Raw genomic sequence first — 20,806 nt, 5'->3', positions numbered from 1 at the left:
AACGACGGAACGAGCCCAGGGCGAAGGGGCCTCGGCACCCATACTGCCCAGGGGCTCTCTGAATGCGACCCTCCCCAGCCTCCTCTCCTTTCACAAGGGAGCCCCCCTGCCCACACCCAGAACCAACTACAGGCTCCTAAATACCCCGTCGGATCAAAGCATGCACTTCCCAGCTAACGCCAGCCAGTGCAGTGAGTTACAAGTGTAGCATCTGACAGGCCAGCAGGAGACAATAGCAGAGAACACGTACACCAGGAGCCTTCCAGGTTTAACAAGCTGCTCAGAACTTCACTGCTGCAGCCCTTGGCTCGGGGAGGAAAGCGCAGCTCCAGCGTTTGGACTGCGAGAGCAGGACTGACCCCACTTCGCTGCTTCTCGCTCCCAAACGCACACAAGATGCAGCAGGGCGCCAGCACAAGACCATGCCTATAATTTTACGCAAACTAGCTAGAGCTCTTAGTCCTGCTGCTGCCAATGGCAGCGGTCATTAACACAGGTGGGCAGCTGGCAGAGATGGGGGCACATTGCTTATCAGTGGGGTGTTGAGAACCAGCTACAAATCGTTGTTTGGGAAAACACCGAACACCCCTTTGGATACCAATTAAATATATAAATCAGCATCCACCTTGGACAGTATCATACTGTCATTAGCATTCAGTTCCCAAACCACTTGAGACCCGTGCATCTGGGGGAGTTAGCCGGCTAGTGTCTGTCCACACTCGACAAGGGTGTTTGTAAAACACGGTTGCTACAATCCTGCTGCAGACAGGGCGAGTGGTAGCTTTAACAGGTTAGCTGGGCAGTTCGTAGTCTAAGCTCCCCACCAGGTCCACCTTGACCAGCTGAGCTGTGTGAACTACAACTAGACCTGTCTACACTGGGCTTTGAATCATGTTGGCTGTTAACACACACAATGGGTGAAACCCTGGCCCTGCAGCATCAGTGACAACATTGACTTTGACGGGGCCACACCTCCACCCTTAGTCTCCCACTACAGACAGGCCCAGACTGCCAACCTTGACTTCCCAGGGTCAAAGCTGCTGGCCATCGTCTCCCAGTGACTGCACGATACAAACCCCTCTGGGCTGAAGCAGCACTCACTCCTGTGCCAGCTCTCTGCACAGGGAGAACTTTTACCCTCCAGAGGCTCCTGTAGCCAGGGCAGGGGGAGCTGTTCCTGCCCCATGCGCCCTCCCTGCAATCTAAGTCACCCCTGCATAAAAATTCCCAGCGATGCCGCTGCGCGTGGTAAAGGGCTCAGATAGTCCCATTCTATCCCTGTTCCCTTTCAAGAAGGCTACAGATGATGCACCAGTGCAGAGGAGCCACAACTGAGGAAATCAGCCAAACCCAACGTGGTTTACACAGGGCGAAAAGCCCAAGTGGAAGAGACAGGTGGGAGATCCTGAATGCAGACTTTACCAGCCTACATTTTCAAGGGATGCAGCTGATGCAGTGAGCGGCAGCTTATGCTCAAATAAATGGGTTCGTCTCTAAGGTGCCACACATCCTCCCCTTCTTTCTACATTTTCAAGAGTGACTCTTGGCCTTGGCTGCCCAACTTTGATGCATTAAAGGAGCCTGCTCTTCCCAGGGGCCATTCTCAGCACTTTCTGAAAAGCAGGCCCCGCTCCACAGGAATTGCCAGATGGATCAGACCCAGAGGCCCATCCTGTCCTGCATCCTGTCACTGACACAGAGAGAAAGGGGCAAGAAGCCCAGTGGGGGACAGATGGGGGATAATCTGCCCTCCCCATAAAGGTCTCATCCCAAACTGGAATAGAGATTGGTTTGAACCCTGAAACAGGGGCTCTCCCCCTTCCAAATTTAGCTTTTACTCCTCTAAGATGTTATCTGGATACTATCCAAACCTCCTTTGAACCTTACTAACTTCTTGGATTTAGTTTCCTGTAGCAGGGAGTTCCACACGCCAAACAAACATTATATGACAAAGCATTTTCTTCTCCATTTTGAACGGACCTCCCTTCAGTTGTGCCGAATGCCCCCTTGGCACTGTCTGATGAGACGGGGGAACAGAAGCTCTATGGTGTGAAGTTAAATGGGCCCCTTTCGGTCAGCTTGACCATCAATTTTCGAACAAATGCAACAGAATTCCAACTCATCAGCTAGCTCTGCACAATGCAGTGGTACAGGCGTCCAATCCAGTACCGGCGAGTTTGAACAGCAATTCCCAACTGCAATACAAAGGGCAGCACAAGAGGGGCTAGGGGAATTTCAACTGAAGGGCTGAAGTGTTTGAACAAAGCCTATTACCTAATTCTTGCCAACATCTACATTTCTGTGTAAATCCAACTTAATCCAGCTGCTTTGTTTACTCCAAAAACTTACTTCCCAACATTTTAACTGCCACTTAATCCAGATAAAGCCGAGGTTATTCTAGTAATTGGGGGATGGAGGTGGGAGAGGGTGTCAGCATCAAGCCATCTGCCTTGCCAGACTTGCAGGGGCTTGGATTTCCCAGCTACTGTGGGACTGTCTCCTGCTAGCAGAGTTCAGACCCATCGTTTTCCAGCAGCAAAGGCAGCAGCTGTGGTGTGGGAATGGCACAGGAGCATCTGCCCCACCGAGCCTGACCAGCAGTATGCCCCAGGGGAGCCAGACATACCCAGTGCAGACAAGGCCCCGGAGCTGCCACGGGCCCGGCCTGTGTTTCATCACCTGCTGGGTTTGTGGCCTGGCAGATCGCGCTCTAAGGCGTGCTTTCCCAGGCCTGGTTTCTTGGGAGGGAAGGTGGAAGCAGCTGGTTTTAGGAAGGAAGGAAGGGTCAGTGGGAGGCAGGGAGGGTGACTCTCCCCTGCTTGGAGGTAATCAGGCAGCAAAAAGGAGGAGATAGGCGCTGACAGGGCCCAGCACTAGGTCTCCCTTGGTAGGTCACCAACCAAGGGAGCTTCAAGTGTCTCATATGCCCACAGGTCTAAGCCATCTCTCAGCCCTAGGGTTCCCTCACTGCAGCATCTGGGCACCTTGCACACAAAGAAGATCAGCAATAGCCGAGTCTCTAGTGGACTTCATGGAGCATACAGCTCTTCTCCCTCCTCAGGGGACAGAAAGCCTTGCTACTCACCCCGCCCATGCAACAGAGCTACCAAGTGAGTGCTCCCACCAAGGAGACCAGAGAGATTTTGGAGACAGGCTCCCACAGCTCAGCTGTGCTCTGCAGCCAGCCAGCAGGAGGAATCTTTTATACATCACTTTTTTTTTCCCAGGTAGGGTTTTTTCCTCTGCTTTACCCCTTGTACTTTGAGCTAGCACCTTTGTTCCGCTTTCAGCTTCGACTGATCAAGTCAAAAGGAAGCAGGAGACAGACAGGCATCAAGTTCATCAATGTTACACGAATGTCTTTAAAGCCCTTTCAAGTGTCGGCTCTTTACAAGCCTTGCATTTTAAAAGGAGCATAAAAATGCAAAAAGGTACAACTCGCGCAAAGACTCCTGCCATCGGCTCACTTGCTCGTACAACGCATCTAGCCATGTTTGGGAAGCAACAAGAGGAAGCTCTGTCAATTAAAAGAAAAGGAGTACTTGAGGCACCTTAGAGACTAACCAATTTATTTGAGCATGAGCTTTCGTGAGCTACAGCTCACTTCATCGGATGCATACTGTGGAAACTGCAGCAGACATTATATACACACAGAGATCATGAAACAATACCTCCTCCCACCCCACTGTCCTGCTGGTAATAGCTTATCTAAAGTGATCATCAAGTTGGGCCATTTCTGCTGCAGTTTCCACGGTATGCATCCGATGAAGTGAGCTGTAGCTCACGAAAGCTTATGCTCAAATAAATTGGTTAGTCTCTAAGGTGCCACAAGTACTCCTTTTCTTTTTGCGAATACAGACTAACCCGGCTGTTACTCTGAAATCTGTCAATTAAGGAGCAATTAAGGGGAGAGGTTAAAGTAATTCCTTCTGGTGAAACTATTGTCATAAATATATGGGAGGAGGGGAGAGGAATGATTATTTGGAAAGGCAAGTTAGGAAATTCAAACTACCCCAGGGTTTCTCACACATCCATACAGCTCAGCAGCAAGGAGCAGCTCATTTAGGAGACGCCTTGACCAGAAGCAGGCAATAGCTTGTGGCTAAAGAGGAGAAAAGGCAGCTAACCCAAAGGCCTGCTCACGCGAGCAGCAGCTTGGATGACTTCTCCCATTCACGCTCCAGCACACGGTCACGGCCATGCATCGGGTGCTGTGTATGTACCAGAGGTAAGGTCATCAGCAGCACAAAGGGTCATTGCATTTCACACCTCAAGACGCGGGTTCAAATTCCAAAATGGGGGGCAAGGAGTACAGTGGCTTGAGTTGTGGACTGAGGTTCACTAGACATGCAAAGTATCACAACAAGTTGGCATGAATGGTGGCATCTGCCCTGGACAGCAGGTTCAGATGCCCTGGCAAAGCTGACATGCCACCCGCCTGTACTATGCCAGCGTGGTGAAATCCTTCACTTCTCTTAGCAAAATCCACTCCCTCTGGACAAAACACCCCACAAATTCCCTACACATTCAATCTGACAGGACTCAAAACAGTTAGCATCCAGGCTGGCAACGCTTCATTTTAGGTCCACTTTCAGAGGCAGGGATGTGACAATCTAATTCCCACTTTACTTGCCTGCTACAAAATGCAGCCAAAGCATTGAGACCAAAGGTGGAAAGGACCCACAGTTGCCAACTTTCACGTGGTAAATAAGCACCCCGATTTTCACAATAAGCCAAAAATCAAGCTAATCTCATTTCAAAACAAGGCCAAAACAAGCCAATCCCTAAGAACCCCAACGCTCTGTGACTAGAGCCTCCTGGAATGCAGTCTGGGACTGTGGTGGGCCCGCTGTGCACCCCTGCTTGCTGGGAGCCATTCAAAACAAAGAAGCAACAAGCTACAAGCCAAAAACTAGCCAACAAACAACTCACAAGCCAATTAAGACAAAAACAAGCCCAACTGCTGCTTTTTTTTTTTTGCGGGTTTGGCATGTCTGAAAGGACCCTGCGGCCAACACCACGCAGCTGATATTAAGGAGGCTGATGTGATAGGCCAGCAAGTCTTGGTGACGGCTGAAATGTTCTCCCCCACTGACCCAACAGCACCCACAGCAACGAGAAATGACTCACCTTGTGCAGTAACAATGGTTCTTCAAGGTGCGCGTCCCTAGGGTGCTCCCCTGTAGGCGTGTCTGCTTCCCTCCAGTGGAGCACCCTAGGGACACTCCTTGAAGCAGCAACAGCTACGCCACGGCCACAGCAACAGGGTGGGGGAGAACTGCAGCATGGCGCGATCAGTGCCGCGGAGAAACAAACGTGTGCAAGAACCAGCGTGTGAGGTAGCACAGCGGCTCGCAGCCTTTCCAGGCTGCCCCCCTTTCGGGAGGAGGATTTGTCCTGCATGCCCCAAGCTACATCTCACTTAAAAACTACTTGCTGACCAAATCAGACATAAAAATACACAAAAAGAAAAGGAGTACTTGTGGCACCTTAGAGACTAACCAATTTATTTGAGCATGAGCTTTCGTGAGCTACAGCTCACTTCATCAGATGCATACCGTGGAAACTGCAGCAGACTTTATATATACACAGAGAATATGAAACAATACCTCCTCCCACCCCACTGTCCTGCTGGTAATAGCTTATCTAAAGTAATCATCAGGTTAGGCCATTTCCAGCACAAATCCAGGTTTTCTCACCCTCCACCCCCCCACACAAATTCACTCTCCTGCTGGTGATAGCCCATCCAAAGTGACAACTCTTTACACATTGTGCATGATAATCAAGTTAGGCCATTTCCTGCACAAATCCAGGTTCTCTCACTCCCTCACCCCCCTCCAAAAACCCACCCCCATACACACACAAACTCACTCTCCTGCTGGTAATAGCTCATCCAAACTGACCACTCTCCAAGTTTAAATCCAAGTTAAACCAGAACATCTGGGGGGGGGGGGGGAGAGAGAGGAAAAAACAAGAGGAAATAGGCTACCTTGCATAATGACTTAGCCACTCCCAGTCTCTATTTAAGCCTAAATTAATAGTATCCAATTTGCAAATGAATTCCAATTCAGCAGTTTCTCGCTGGAGTCTGGATTTGAAGTTTTTTTGTTTTAAGATAGCGACCTTCATGTCTGTGATTGCGTGACCAGAGAGATTGAAGTGTTCTCCGACTGGTTTATGAATGTTATAATTCTTGACATCTGATTTGTGTCCATTTATTCTTTTACGTAGAGACTGTCCAGTTTGACCAATGTACATGGCAGAGGGGCATTGCTGGCACATGATGGCATAAATCACATTGGTGGATGTGCAGGTGAACGAGCCTCTGATAGTGTGGCTGATGTTATTAGGCCCTGTGATGGTGTCCCCTGAATAGATATGTGGGCACAATTGGCAACGGGCTTTGTTGCAAGGATAAGTTCCTGGGTTAGTGGTTCTGTTGTGTGGTATGTGGTTGTTGGTGAGTATTTGCTTCAGGTTGGGGGGCTGTCTGTAGGCAAGGACTGGCCTGTCTCCCAAGATTTGTGAGAGTGTTGTTCCTATACCGGAAACCTACTGACCGCTATTCCTACCTGCATGCCTCCAGCTTTCACCCTGACCACACCACACGATCCATCGTCTACAGCCAAGCTCTACGATACAACCACATTTGCTCCAACCACTCAGACAGAGACAAACACCTACAAGATCTCTGTCAAGCTTTCTTACAACTACAATACCCACCTGCAGAAGTGAAGAAACAGATTGATAGAGCCAGAAGAGTTCCCAGAAGTTACCTACTACAGGACAGGCCTAACAAAGAAAATAACAGAACGCCACTAGCCGTCACCTTCAGCCCCCAACTAAAACCCCTCCAACGCATTATTAAGGATCTACAACCTATCCTAAAGGATGACCCAACACTCTCACAAATCTTGGGAGACAGGCCAGTCCTTGCCTACAGACAGCCCCGCAACCTGAAGCAAATACTCACCAACAACCACATACCACACAACAGAACCACTAACCCAGGAACTTATCCTTGCAACAAAGCCCGTTGCCAATTGTGCCCACATATCTATTCAGGGGACACCATCACAGGGCCTAATAACATCAGCCACACTATCAGAGGCTCGTTCACCTGCACATCCACCAATGTGATTTATGCCATCATGTGCCAGCAATGCCCCTCTGCCATGTACATTGGTCAAACTGGACAGTCTCTACGTAAAAGAATAAATGGACACAAATCAGATGTCAAGAATTATAACATTCATAAACCAGTCGGAGAACACTTCAATCTCTCTGGTCACGCAATCACAGACATGAAGGTCGCTATCTTAAAACAAAAAAACTTCAAATCCAGACTCCAGCGAGAAACTGCTGAATTGGAATTCATTTGCAAATTGGATACTATTAATTTAGGCTTAAATAGAGACTGGGAGTGGCTAAGTCATTATGCAAGGTAGCCTATTTCCTCTTGTTTTTTCCTCTCTCCCCCCCCCCCCCCAGATGTTCTGGTTTAACTTGGATTTAAACTTGGAGAGTGGTCAGTTTGGATGAGCTATTACCAGCAGGAGAGTGAGTTTGTGTGTGTATGGGGGTGGGTTTTTGGAGGGGGGTGAGGGAGTGAGAGAACCTGGATTTGTGCAGGAAATGGCCTAACTTGATTATCATGCACAATGTGTAAAGAGTTGTCACTTTGGATGGGCTATCACCAGCAGGAGAGTGAATTTGTGTGGGGGGGGCGGAAGGTGAGAAAACCTGGATTTGTGCTGGAAATGGCCTAACCTGATGATTACTTTAGATAAGCTATTACCAGCAGGACAGTGGGGTGGGAGGAGGTATTGTTTCATATTCTCTGTGTATATATAAAGTCTGCTGCAGTTTCCACGGTATGCATCTGATGAAGTGAGCTGTAGCTCACGAAAGCTCATGCTCAAATAAATTGGTTAGTCTCTAAGGTGCCACAAGTACTCCTTTTCTTTTTGCGAATACAGACTAACACGGCTGTTACTCTGAAACCTGTCAAAAATACACAAGTGTCACAGCGCACTAGTACTAAAAAATCGCGGACTTCCTCCTCTTTGCCATAGAGTTATAAAACAAATCAACTTGAATATAAATACTGTACTTACATTTCAGTGTTTAGTACACAGAGCCATATAAACAAGTCATTGTCAGTACGAAGTTTTAGTTTGTACTGACTTTGCTAGTGCCTTTTATGTAGCCTGTTGTAAAACTAGGCAAATCTCTAGCTGAGCTGACGCACCCCCAGAAGACCCCCACGTACCTCCAGGGGTACGCGTACCCCTGCTTGAGAACCACTGCTCTAGTAGACAGAGCCTGGGTTTAGCAGTCAGGAGAGCTGGGATAGCATTCTTGGCAGTCACTGATTTGCAGCATGGCCTTTGGCAAATCACTGACGGTCTGATTTTCAGTGGCCTGCCATCAATGGGAGCAGTGGGTGCTGAACACCACTCAGACACACTGACAGAAACGGAGATTACACTATTATATTTACCTGCTTCCCCGGGGCACTACGGGTTAGGGTTTGCAAAGCACCAAGCCCCGGAGAGGAAAGGGGCTAGGAAAGCGCCTATTATGCGATTGTTGAACACGCATCTCTTCAGAACTGCAGTGTTATTATGGTATCAAAGAACCCCAAAGGGGTTCCAAGAACAGCAGCGAGCAATGTTACAGCAGCAGGAGGCAGCTGCAAACCACAAATTAAACCCTGAGTGTAATTAGCGTTTTGGTGCCATTCCTGTTAGCTCCCCACAACCAGGCCATAGACCCGCCTTCGTTCTCTCACCACCGGGGATTTTCACTTCTTGGCACCCAGGCAGGGGATGCCAGCTAACGGAAATGACAGAGGGAACACAAACCTGTGTGTCAGCATCTGCCCTATTCTCATTCACACCCAGTCCTAGAGGGACCCCATTGGACAACTGGCACATAGCCAGGTTACCACTCAATCCCACCTGATCCTAACCCCACAACACCCCTGCTCTCCCAGCCCTGCCAGTGCCCCTCAATTCCAGCCTGCCGCTCCCCTGCTAGTCCAGCCCTATGTGCCCCCCAGTTTTGCAGATGTCCCTCAATCCTACCCAACAGCCCCCCAAGCCCTGAATTCCCCACGCAGTTCCACCAACACGCCAGCCCCATGCAGCCTGCTGGCTACCCAAGGCCTCTCTAAAGCAGAGTCTGCTAGTGGTATGGGACTGCAAGAGACGCCGTGGGGCATGGCGAGGCCTGTGGTTTGTACCACCTGTTACTGAGAGAGTCTGCACCTAGGTCTCCAAAGGGGAGGGGTCATGCATTGACCCATGGCACAGAGGACACAGCACGGTGTTAGATCAGCTGTGGCTGTGAGCAGATCTTCCCTCCTTTCAAGCCCCTCTGGGGTGCACTTTGCTACTCTCTCTAGGAATAGAGGGGACTGAGTCATGCATACAACGTCCATTGAGCTAATGGCCTCATTTACCAAGGCTGGCTGTTTATCTCACGCCCTGAGCGGCATTCCACTCCCCGCTTCCCCTCGGAAGGATCATTCTAACTTCAGCCACGTTCCCGTCTCATCAATGGATCACCAGCTTGAGAGAGGTGCAGAAGTGCTCGGGCAGGGAGGATTCCTGCCTTCACAGTTCTGATCAGGCTGCATTTAAAGAACCCACCCTATCATCAGTAGTATCCTATAACGAACAGTTACAGCAAGGACATGGCTTCTGCCTTGAAGCGCTTAGAAGCCAAAACAAGCAATGTAAGAGGGGAACATGATCCACTGTGGACAGTTTTTAGAGACACCCATCTGCAGTTCAAAGCAGAGGCCCGACTCCCTAGGTGCTTAGATAGCCTCCACCACTCACCATGGCCTTTGAGCACTCCATTTGTTTAGCTTTGCAACACACCAGTGTGGAGAATTTAAATTCACTTCCTGCCATATTATCCCCATTTTACAGATGGGGAAAGTGGCAGAGATGGATGGATGCCTGCGGAGTCAGAGGCAGGTCCCATGAATCCCAGTGAGCCAAGTCCCTACAGCACCTGCTCTCCTAAATTAGCCATGCAACAGGGTGATGGTACAGTAGTGTCAGGAAGGGGCTGAGTGCGCCGCTAGGAGAAGGGCCTATCTAAATGCAGAGCCTGCGGCAGCCCGAGCACAGGAGGCTGTCAGCTGGCTCCATCTGACACCACACACTCCCGTAAGTGGCCATTACCATCATCCAGCAGACCTGCACCTTGCTAAATATTTGATGGGGAGAAACACTTCATGGAAACAAAGGCCAACATGCTGGTCCGTCCAAGCACCGGCACGTGGCCCGCTCTCCTGCAGCGGACTTGGGCCTATGCACAGGGCACTTAAAGCAGAAGGATCAAAGAGAATCCAGAGGGGGAGATACCGTGCACAGTGTCCTTCAAAGCAAGGGAAGGTCTTCGCACAGGTGTTCCCAGCTCGCTTCCCAGGACCTGAATGTGCATTCACCACGTCATAGCCAGTTCAACAAGTGACCCATCAGCTCCACGCAATCAGCACGTGGCCTGGTCATGCATCCCCTCCCACACACACACACACACATGCTCCAAGACAAACACCTCTGGCCCAAGACTCCCTGCTAACAGAGCCGGTGGTCATACCAAGGCATCAATTTACCATCCCCCTCTTCCCCTGCCCCAGATCCGTCCCACCCACCCATCCCACCAACCAGCCCTGGACTTGCTCTGCTCTACAGCCAGTGTCGATAGCAGTGGTCTACCGGCAAGTTTCCAAGGTCAGCTGCAGTCAGTGTGAATTAAATCACTCGGGCAGTTTTCCTCCCTGGAGGAGCTCCAGCCCCGAGAAGAATGGCACTACACAGAGATCGGTTTGCCTTCGTACAGCCTGCACACTCAGCATCACCCTCCCTTGCCTGGCGCCCAAGCACTCTACTGGGATCATTACAAAAAAAACAGACCCTCCCCCCACACAAAGGGAATTTGTGGTCCTGATTAATGAGCTGCCTGCACGCTGCGGGAGAAGGGTGGGAAGGAAGGAAAGGTGAGCATGGACTGGAGGGGAGACGTCCTCCAGCCTCTGCAGCGTGCTCCATCCCATCAGCTTTTTACAAGGACAGAGCGGGGGGAATAATGCACCAAGAAGTTTAAATAATTAATTTCTGGCAGGGGACCTGAGCCACTGAATTAATGTAAAGGGTCTTGCTAACACACTGTTACCAAGGGAGGGGGCATGTGTCCTGTTCAATGGCTGGGCCCCCATAAGGACAAGCCAAGCTAATTAACATAAGTTTATGGAGGAGATGGTATGATGGGATAACATGATTTTGGCAATTAACTGATCTTTAACTATTCATGGTAAATAGGTGCAATGGCCTCTGATGGGATGCAGGAGTGGGTGGGTGAGATTCTGTGGCCTGCATTGTGCAGGAGGTCAGACTAGATGATCATAATGGTCCCTTCTGACCTTAATATCTATGAGTCTATGAACATGTGGCCATATTTCACCAGGCTGGGGTCACAGAGCCTTTGGGAGCTGCTCCTGTTTCCAAGGCAGCTCGGGCCAAGTGCTGAATAGAGGGGAAGGAAGGAGGCAGCCCCCTCCCCACACAGACGGGTTGTGTGTTACCGGGCCTGCCAAAGCCACAGCATCCCCACTCTACACCAGCGACCTCTCCCCAAAACCCTTCTCCCATCCCAGGCTCCACCATGGCCATCCCCAGCTCAGCAATGCTGCTCTCAGAGCACAGCCCAACCACCAGCGGGGGGAGGAGTGACAATGTACCACCAGAACACTGACCACAGGGCCGGGCTGGGGCTCACCCGTGGCAGGGGCAGACACGCCGGAGAGCCCGCTGGGCCCTGCAGCAGAGAAGAGAGCCCCAGCTCTCAGAGGGGCACCTGTCTCCTCTGACGAGCATTTTTAAAAGGGAAGAATGAATAGCTGGTGGAAGTCTGAGGAAGAGAGGAGGGCTCACTGTCTATAGGCACCACCTTCAGTATTTACAGAGGAGCCGGTCTGGTGTGCCAGCCGCCTACCCACCCCCTGCCATCCGCACCTCCTCCCACCAGCCATCCTGCAACACAGCCCCTCCTCCACACCCCAGTGCTGTTTCCTTGCTTCCAAGCCCACACACCCCTCACTGCGAACACGGACTTCTCTCTCGGCCCCAGACTCAGTAAAGTCACTGAGGCTTGTGCCTTAGAGGCTGGAGAAATGGGGACCTCACCAAGAACTGGAGCCAAGCTGGGATATTTAATTTAGAAGACACCATCCTCTCCTCCTAGGAGCTGGGACCAGCAGCAGAGGGTGAGGGGCAGGGACAGAACTGCTGGGGAGAGTGCCTGAGCAGAACCGCCCAGGGGTGAAGGGAGAGCGGTTGGGGTGATCTGGACTTGGCTGAACTAAAGAGGTAGTTTCAGTTTGGGGCTGGGTGGAGGAACCCAGGGAATCCCAGGGCTGGGGTCTAAGCTCCCTGCTCCCTCAGAAGGACTTGACTGAGGGGTCCTGGCTGTCCCCACAAGCTCTGTTTTGGACTGTGTTCCTGTTGTCCAATAAACCTTCTGTTTTACTGGCTGGCTGAGAGTCACGGCGAATCCCAGGAAGAGGGGTGCAGGGCCTGGACTCCCCCACACTCCGTGACACGTGCCAAGTCCTGAGTTCACCCTACAAAAGCGGACATCCCTGACGCCCACAGCAGAGCCCGCCTGAGTGCGCTTGGCTAAACCACGACCAAGAGAGCCCCAGGAGCTCCGGCACAGGCAGGTCTGGGCCAATGGCTGGGCCAGCAGTTTGCTGTGCAGCGGGCTGGCCATTACCATGTCCACAAACTACCTCCTGCAGCAGCTTTTACAATCTCACATGCTCAGGTTTTCAGGTCCCTCGTAGCTAGTCCCACAGGACACCCCAGTGGGACAGCACGTTCCCAGCAACAGGGCAAGCCTGTCGAAGCACGTCCCTGCTCTGACAACGGACAGCGTGACTCCAGAGCAAGCACGCTTCATTCACAAGCAAGCTGGGCTCTTTGGCTACTCTACAAATTCAACCAGGGATTACACTGGGCTCTTTTCTTTTCACATGACAGCCCCAGTAACGAACATGCCCTGGGACAAACTTTGCTATGATTTATTAGGTACATAACTAATAGCACCTGGGCACTCTAGTCCTGGACCAGGACCCCTCTGTGCTAGGCACTGTACAAACTCCACAAAAACCATGATCCCTGCCCCTATGAGTTTACAGAGTAAGCAGCTCTGCACTCTTCAGTGAGGAGGCCCCAGGGCAATAAGGTCACCGGCCTCCTTTGTACAGTGCTTTGGGAGCTACCGAGGAGCACTACAGAGCCAAGGATTACTACTGGGGTTTACTCGCAAGCCCTGCAGCTGGACTGCACGGAGACGATGCGTTGATGCAGGAGGCAGAACAGAATCCAGCTCGCTCCAAGCAGACAAGCCGGCTCTGCAGCAGTAACAGAAATAAGCAGTAGGAGGAATATTCTCCATCAGGAAAGTGGGCAACTCGGAACCTGAGCATGCAGGGAGCAGCAGGGATGGAGGGGTCACTTTTACAGTCACTACAGGGAGCGTCCGGCCCCACCCCAAGGACTGGCTGAGCAGATGGGCGGTGCTGCCTACTGCCCTGGGGAAAGGCAGGACAGCCCAGAGCCAAGGCTCCATTAGAACAAATTCTCCCCATCACAATGCTGCTCAGGTGAGGCTTATTCATCATGACTAGAGCTCCTGGTCTCTCTATGAACAGGTGAGGAAATAGCCGCTTATGAGCCATCCAGGGAGCGGCAACGGCTGAGCCAGGCTGACACTGCAGGCCACGTCTGTCTGCTCCGCTCTCTCCGTAACGGAGACTGTTAAGGATTTCCCTCTGTTCCTTGTCTGGTTTCATTTCGCAGGGCTGTGTAATATACAAGGCAGCGACCTGGTCTCTTTCTGCGGTAGCTGCATTAGGCACCAGGCATGAGGGCTCTTCCCATAAACCAAGAGGGCAGTTCTGGCCCATTCTCAGTATCGCTCTTAATACCGGGCTTCTGTACAGGGACTGGATCTCTGCATGAGAATGGCCATCCCTGTTTCACAGGTGGGGAAGCAGGCAGGCAGAGAGGAACAGACTTGCCCAGAGTCAATGGCAGAAGTGGGAACAGAACCCGGGTGGCCTGGGTAACAGTCTGGCACCCTACCCCCGTGGCCAATCCGGCACACCCAGTATGCACCATTCTTGGAGACACACACCTATGGCAGCAAGACAGTTCTAGGAGGCAAAGGATGAGGATGGGACCAACAAAGACCGCTTGGAGCAGGATGTTTCAACACTGTTTTCCCCCATGCTCCTTCCATGCAGTGTGACAAACCCACGACACCCTGCCTCCAGCACTTCTTGGAGAGATGCGCAGTCCACCCCTTCGCTCCCTGGGGTTACCACTGTAAAGACACCACCTGCACTCCAGCCATGCCAGGGCGTATGTGCAGACATTCCTTTCCCTCACCCCCCACTCTCCTCTTCAACTCCCCCTTCCTGCACAGCTGCAGAGCCTGACTAACCTCACTGCTCAAAGGGCAGTTGAGATGGGGACAAGCCAAACTCCCCTCTGCTTCGTTCTGCCAAACGCTAATGCCGCTCCAGCCTTCCTGCCCACAAGGAAGGGAACCACCTTCCGCAGGCTCAGAACTAGCTGCTTGGGGCCACTTTTGGGTCCGTCTGCACAGCTCACGCCAGCCTCCGAGCCCAGGTCGCTAGACATGGGCTTGCAATGCCGTGCTGCAAATAGCTGTGTCGATGTTGTGTCTTGGGCTGGAGCGGATGCCTAGGGAGGGGGTTGACTTCAGAGCCCAAGCTGCGCCATGTACAGCCACTTTTAGCATGGCAGCACGAGCCTTGCTTGTTTGACCATGGCTCCGAGACTCGTTGCTGCTCGCTGTGTGGAGCATCCATAGTGCCCCAAGGACGCATGCCACGTAGCTCACGCACGCTGCAGGAGGCACCAAGCAGAACAGCTAGGCAGCCCTCCTCTGATGAGGGTCTTCCAAGGGCCAGTCCCCTAAGCATTGCTCAGCGCTTCTTTGGCTCAGCCACGTGCCAAGCAGAGAGATCAGCGGCTTGGCAGAGCAAGAGGGAGGGAAGATTCCACCTGCCTGTATTAGGCTTATAGTTTCCACATCTTCTACCTCAGCCAGGTCACTGGCGTCCGGCACCAACATGGCCACAACGCCCGTAGCAGTCTAGCCCTGGGAGCCAGGAGAGGCAGCCTGCCTGCCCGGGGGTTTGCCAGAAGCCATCCCACCCACAACATAGCCGAAATGACTGCCCGTGATCAGCAGCCATGCTGAGAGAAGACCACCCCTGCAAGCTGAGCCTCTCCACAGCCCCCCACATCCCCAGCAGCTGCACGCCGGCCCAGTGCCTTGCACACACATTGCCTAGAGATCGAAGCCAGGCAGGGCATGGAGACAAAGGAATGGGGGTCCCACACTTCACCACCAGGCCGCACAGCCTCCAGATTGGGGGGACAACAGGGGACATCATTTTCCTGCCATTGGGTCACTGGGTCCCAATCTCACCCCTTCCCTCCCCAGCAAGTGGAGACTGTACTCCCCAGAGCCGCTGGGAAGCACAACGGGAGAAGGCTGGGCTCCCTGCCGGCGCCCCAGCTCAGCCTGCTCTCTGGGAGGCTGGCTGGGGAAGCGGCACAGTCTTTGCCCTGGTTCTAGTTTTTCCAGCATGGGGGTGCAAACTTGGGCTCGCGTTAAATGAAGCTCAGTGATGTGCCTGGCTTTGCCCCACACGCGCGCCAGCTAAGGGGACAGGCGCCAGGGGCACGTGAGTACTTGGAGACCCCGCCGCTTTAGCGATGCCTGAAGTAGGATGCCCGGTGCTGCAGCTGAATGCTAAAACGCAGAGCTAGGAGCCCTCCTCGAGCTGTCCACGTTGGGAATGGGCTCTGCTCTGGGTTGGCAAGTTTCCGACCTGACAGTGTCCTTTACCCCACAGCTGCCCAGAGCTGGGGTTCTTGCTATTTCCTATGAAGCAGCTGGTCCTGGGTGCTTCTGCTGGAGACCACGTTAGATGGACCCCCAGCCTGGCAATTTCTATGTTCCTAGCTTTGGAGACAATCTCATTTAACAAGCGTCCTCTGCAAGGCTAGATGGACCTTTGGTTTGACCCAATATGGTCGTTCTTACGTTTCAATCCACCCACCATCTGGGCCTAAGCCTGCACAGCAAGCCGGCCCCCTGGCCCACCTTCACAAGCAAGGCATGGTCTCATTGGGTGCGGAAGGGCATCCAGCCAACCTGTCCCTCCCCAGACAGCTCCTGCTTTGGCATCTCCCTGTGTGCATTACTAGGTACTGCTGTAGTCGTCCCTGCAGCCACTTTCCCCCAAAGCCTGGGTGGATGGGGGAGGGGGGGTCAATGGGGAGGACGGGACTGTCAGCCGTCAGTGGTACGGGGGAGGCTCTGCTCTTCCCTCCCACCCACAGGACAGGCATTACGGCACTGAACTAAGGTGTCCTGCTGCAGATGCCAGCGGCTGTGACAGCCCCTCCCCCGGAGCACCCCTTCCACTCCCCCCCACGGCTTGTTCTGGCAGATTAATTTAATTGAACTAGAACAGAACTCCAAGTTTCACGCTCCGAACATCCCATCCTGGCACCCACACGCCATTCACCCGTCAATTGCCCAGAAACCGCCTGTCTCTTCAGTTTCAAATGGGAAAACATCTGCCTCCCCCCGCCCTTGGGATGGTTGCCTGCGGAGGATGCAGGGACACCTCGAGGAGGCTGGGGTGGGGGGCCAGGGATGCAGGAGCAGGCTGCTGCAGCAGACACATGCATGTACATAGAGCCAACTCCCCAGCTCGCTCCCCACCTTGGTTCTCTGCTGCACAGCGATCCTGTTCTGTTTGGCTGCTATGCTGGCATGCGAAGTCCTAGCCACTGAACCTGTTGCTTCCCACCTCTCCCCACCTGCTCACCAGCGGCAGCCAAACTGCAGTCCTTCCTCCGCCATCTCTTTGAAGTTTAGGAATCAGCCTTCTCGGGCACCAGGAAAGCTGCAACCTCTGCGCTCTCTTCTTCCCTGCACCCCTGCCATCCAGGAAGGTGGCTGGGTTTCCTTTGGGGAAAGTCTGGTTACCCTATGCCTGTCTCACTTGAGTACGAACACCTGGGACACTCCCCTTCTTCCATTGCTTCGGATTGACCACCCGGGCTGATCAGTTAGTCACCATCAACTAGCTCTTTACTGGTTTCAGAGTAACAGCCGTGTTAGTCTGTATTCGCAAAAAGAAAAGGAGTACTTGTGGCACCTTAGAGACTAACCAATTTATTTGAGCATGAGCTTTCGTGAGCTACAGCTCACTTCATCAGATACATACCGTGGAAACTGCAGCAGACTTTATATATACACAGAGAATATGAAACAATACCTCCTCCCACCCCACTGTCCTGCTGGTAATAGCTTATCTAAAGTAGTCGTCAGGTTAGGCCATTTCCAGCACAAATCCAGGTTTTCTCACCCTCCACCCCCCCACACAAATTCACTCTCCTGCTGGTGATAGCCCATCCAAAGTGACAACTCTTTACACAATGTGCATGATAATGAAGTTAGGCCATTTCCTGCACAGTGCTCTTTACTGACAGCACTAGGGGTTTCTCAATAACATACTCATTTCCAGGGGAAGGAGGACAGGGTTGGGGCCAGGTGTGCCATTTTCCTAACGCTGCCCAGTGGGACAAACAGCTCCTTCATAACTCTGCAGCGCCTAACGTGGTGAGACGCCAGGCCACGACCCGGCTTCCAAAAGCTGCCTCATTGCAAAGCAGTGTCGCAGAACAACGATAATGCACAGGCTTGAAATGAGATTTCAAGATTCATGAGCCACCTGTCAGCACCAGAGCTGCAGAGACAGCAGGAGATGGTCACAGAAGCCTCAGTGTCTTTGTTCTTCATTTGTTTCCTGTACCCCTTTTATTCCTTACAGAGTGCTGCTGAGGGTGCAGGCATACAATCTGCCTCCAGCCCCACTTTCACATCTTATTTCCAGAGACGCTGCCCCCCGTTCCAAGGACTGTTTCTCTTTGTTCCACCCTCGTGCCCGTGTTTTTGCACGTTAATAGTCTAATTTGGAGATCGCCACCAGAATCCTGCTCATTCTGCTTTCAATTTCCTACAGCTGGTTGTTCACGCCGTTCACCTCTAGCGTGCACAACCTCTGGAGAGACTGACTAGTGGTCCCCCCCAATCCCCAAAATGCAGCCTTTGGTGGCTGCATACGGGGAGTCAGTGACAAACCACACAAAACAGAAGAGCTGAGCCAAATGCCTTTCGCATCTTTGATTCATCCCCTAAAATGGGATGTGAGGAAAGCCAGTCACACAGGGTATACCACAGCACTGCAAATGCCCTTAATTTTATGAACATCTCAAGGGACATCCCAAACCTCTGCAAAACCAGGGGTACTAATGACTGGGAGTTTAGGGACTTTGCATGTAGTATTATTTCCGCAGTTTAGCTTCAGTCCCGATGGACTCTCTGGGGTGAAGGCTGAAAGTACAGCCTGGCAGAGCAGAGGAGCTATGCATGAGCAGAGCCTCAGTGACGCCCCAGGATATAACTGACCTTGCTAAGCCAGGGTCTTGGTTAGCGCTCTGAGAAATCAGCACTGCAGTGCACAAAGGGGATTGCCAGCCGCTCCACTGGAGAAAACATCTGCCGGAAGAAAATGGATGAGGGGGAAGAAATAGTTCCATGTTTCTGATCACTGATGAAGGTGAAAGGGGGGGAAGAATACCCCCAGATTCCCTTCTCACCCCTGTACCTCAAGCCATTTCATCCCTCCACAAACAGTCTTCATCTAGATGGGGCTGGAGACCTCCTGCTGCGCTTGCCCTTTCCATTCACTCACTGACATCCTCCTACATTGTTTGTTCCTAAAACTATTCAACTAAAGTTAGCAGAGACAAGATGGCTCCTGGGTTTATCTGACATCTCAGAAGGGTTTGAATAAGAGCCCATCTCCCCACCAAGTCCAGATGTTGATATGAATTACGTGATCTGTATTACCGGGCAACCCCACCAGCAGCTGCTCCACACCAGTCCTGCCCCAGCTGCTAGCATGAGCCTGTTGGAAGTGGGGGAGGCTGTCACAACATGTTGGAGGTACACGTCCGGACACGAGGGGGCTTTGCACCAGCACAGATCCCAGCATAGATGCTCTGGACCACTGAAGGGCAGCTTACACTGGTGCACACTACCCTCGTTGGAAGCCGCTGCAGCACAAGCAGCTTTACACTGGCACATTTGGTGTGTTACACTGGTGCAAAAACACACTCACACCAGTCAAACTGTTTATCTAGCGCAGCAACTACAGCTATTGAATGGATTTGTGAGGTCAAAAAGCAGAAGTCACTTATTCCCAACCTTTATGCTCTCCCACCTGAGTCCTCAAGGCTTGCAGTAAACACTTGGGCTTTCTGGCAAGCTCCAACATGCTGCTTCTTCTGGTTCAGTCCAACCCTCTCTTTATTCTTAATAAAAGGGGTTTTTTCCATGAGGCCTGTCTGGTTTCAGATTGTGATGATGCATCATGGTGCAACCTCCCGGCCCCTTGTGGGGGGAATCCAGGACAATCAGATGCCTCACCTGGACCTTTCTGGTGAGGCAGCCCCTAAGAAGTGCTACACAGATGCTAGCTCCAGAAGAGGAATGGTAGGAGTGCGATGCCTTGGAGCTGTGTATATGGAGCCGATACAAAGAACTCTGGGACATATCCCTTACAATTAACAATCCCTCTGGCCGATCACCTCTGGGTCTCACAGCTGATCAGCTCTGTAGAGGAAGGACAGCTTTGCAGCTAATTCCTGTCTATTCCCACAGGTTTCCTGCAGAACCTTGGCCAAGCCAATCCATCTCACTTCCCCATCTGTAAAATGGGGATAATCCTTCCTTTCTTCTACCCCTTCTCTTGTCTATTTAGATTGTAAGCTCTTCAGGTCAGGGACCAACTCACAAGGTGCTTATAAACGCCTAACACAATGGGGCTCTGATTCTAGAGAGGCCTCTGGGCATCACTATAATAAATAAAATGCAGACAACTCTATAAACAGATGTATTCCAGGCTAACCTGAAATCCACAATGCTCCATGAACAATATAGGAGGATTTTATTTTATTTTTTTACATCAGAGAGAAAACACACCATCATTATTAAGTTACAAGCGATGCCTGCACCCCACGTTGCCAGCTGTCACTAAGTTTACAGACTTTCAGTAACAAACAGGGAAAATTGCCTGCCAGTAAAATATCCACAAAAAACCGTATGTTGGTGAAAATGGAAGATATTCTAGGAGGAAGTGTTTTCCTTATTCAAGCACCGTTCTCTGTATTTTCCAGCAGTGCAATTAATGCAAAGCCTGCCCTTGGAGATGCTGTCAACTCTCATGCTGGGAATTTGCTCACCACACCCCCAAAGAGTACATTTCTGAAATATGTCTCAGACCAGAAGCAGAAGGCGGATGAATCAGAAACTGCTTAGAAGTCAAAAGCTCTAATTTCCAAGTCCTTTTCTACATTGCTCCATCCTTGCTGGCTGTTGGGAGAAGGCAGAGGTTCCAGCCCTTCGTCTGAATACCAGCCCACCTCCCTCACTGCCTCAGTAACAATACCAAGGCATTCCAAGAGGCAGGGCTCCAAAGGTAGATATGGGCTGGTGTGCAGAGTCAGGACAAGGAGACCCTACCGCCCCCAAAGGAACAAGCACAGAGATGGAGCAAGCACTGGTACACTTTGGCTAAGTACTGCCCCACTGCATGCCAGCTTATTGC

At 51.8% G+C, this 20,806-nt stretch overlaps 1 protein-coding gene across 1 annotated transcript in view; it reads right to left on the bottom strand.

The window, feature by feature from the left end:
* Window positions 1-20,806, bottom strand: part of SND1 (staphylococcal nuclease and tudor domain containing 1) — a 501,059-nt gene that overhangs the window by 304,201 nt on the left and 176,052 nt on the right. The gene's annotated exons all lie outside the window — the stretch shown is intronic.

The sequence above is a fragment of the Eretmochelys imbricata genome, chromosome 1 (assembly GCF_965152235.1).
Source record: "Eretmochelys imbricata isolate rEreImb1 chromosome 1, rEreImb1.hap1, whole genome shotgun sequence".
In the NCBI taxonomy this organism is placed as follows: Eukaryota; Metazoa; Chordata; order Testudines; family Cheloniidae; genus Eretmochelys; species Eretmochelys imbricata.
Note: the sequence above shows the minus strand (reverse complement) of the source record. Positions and strands in the feature narration are given on the sequence as shown.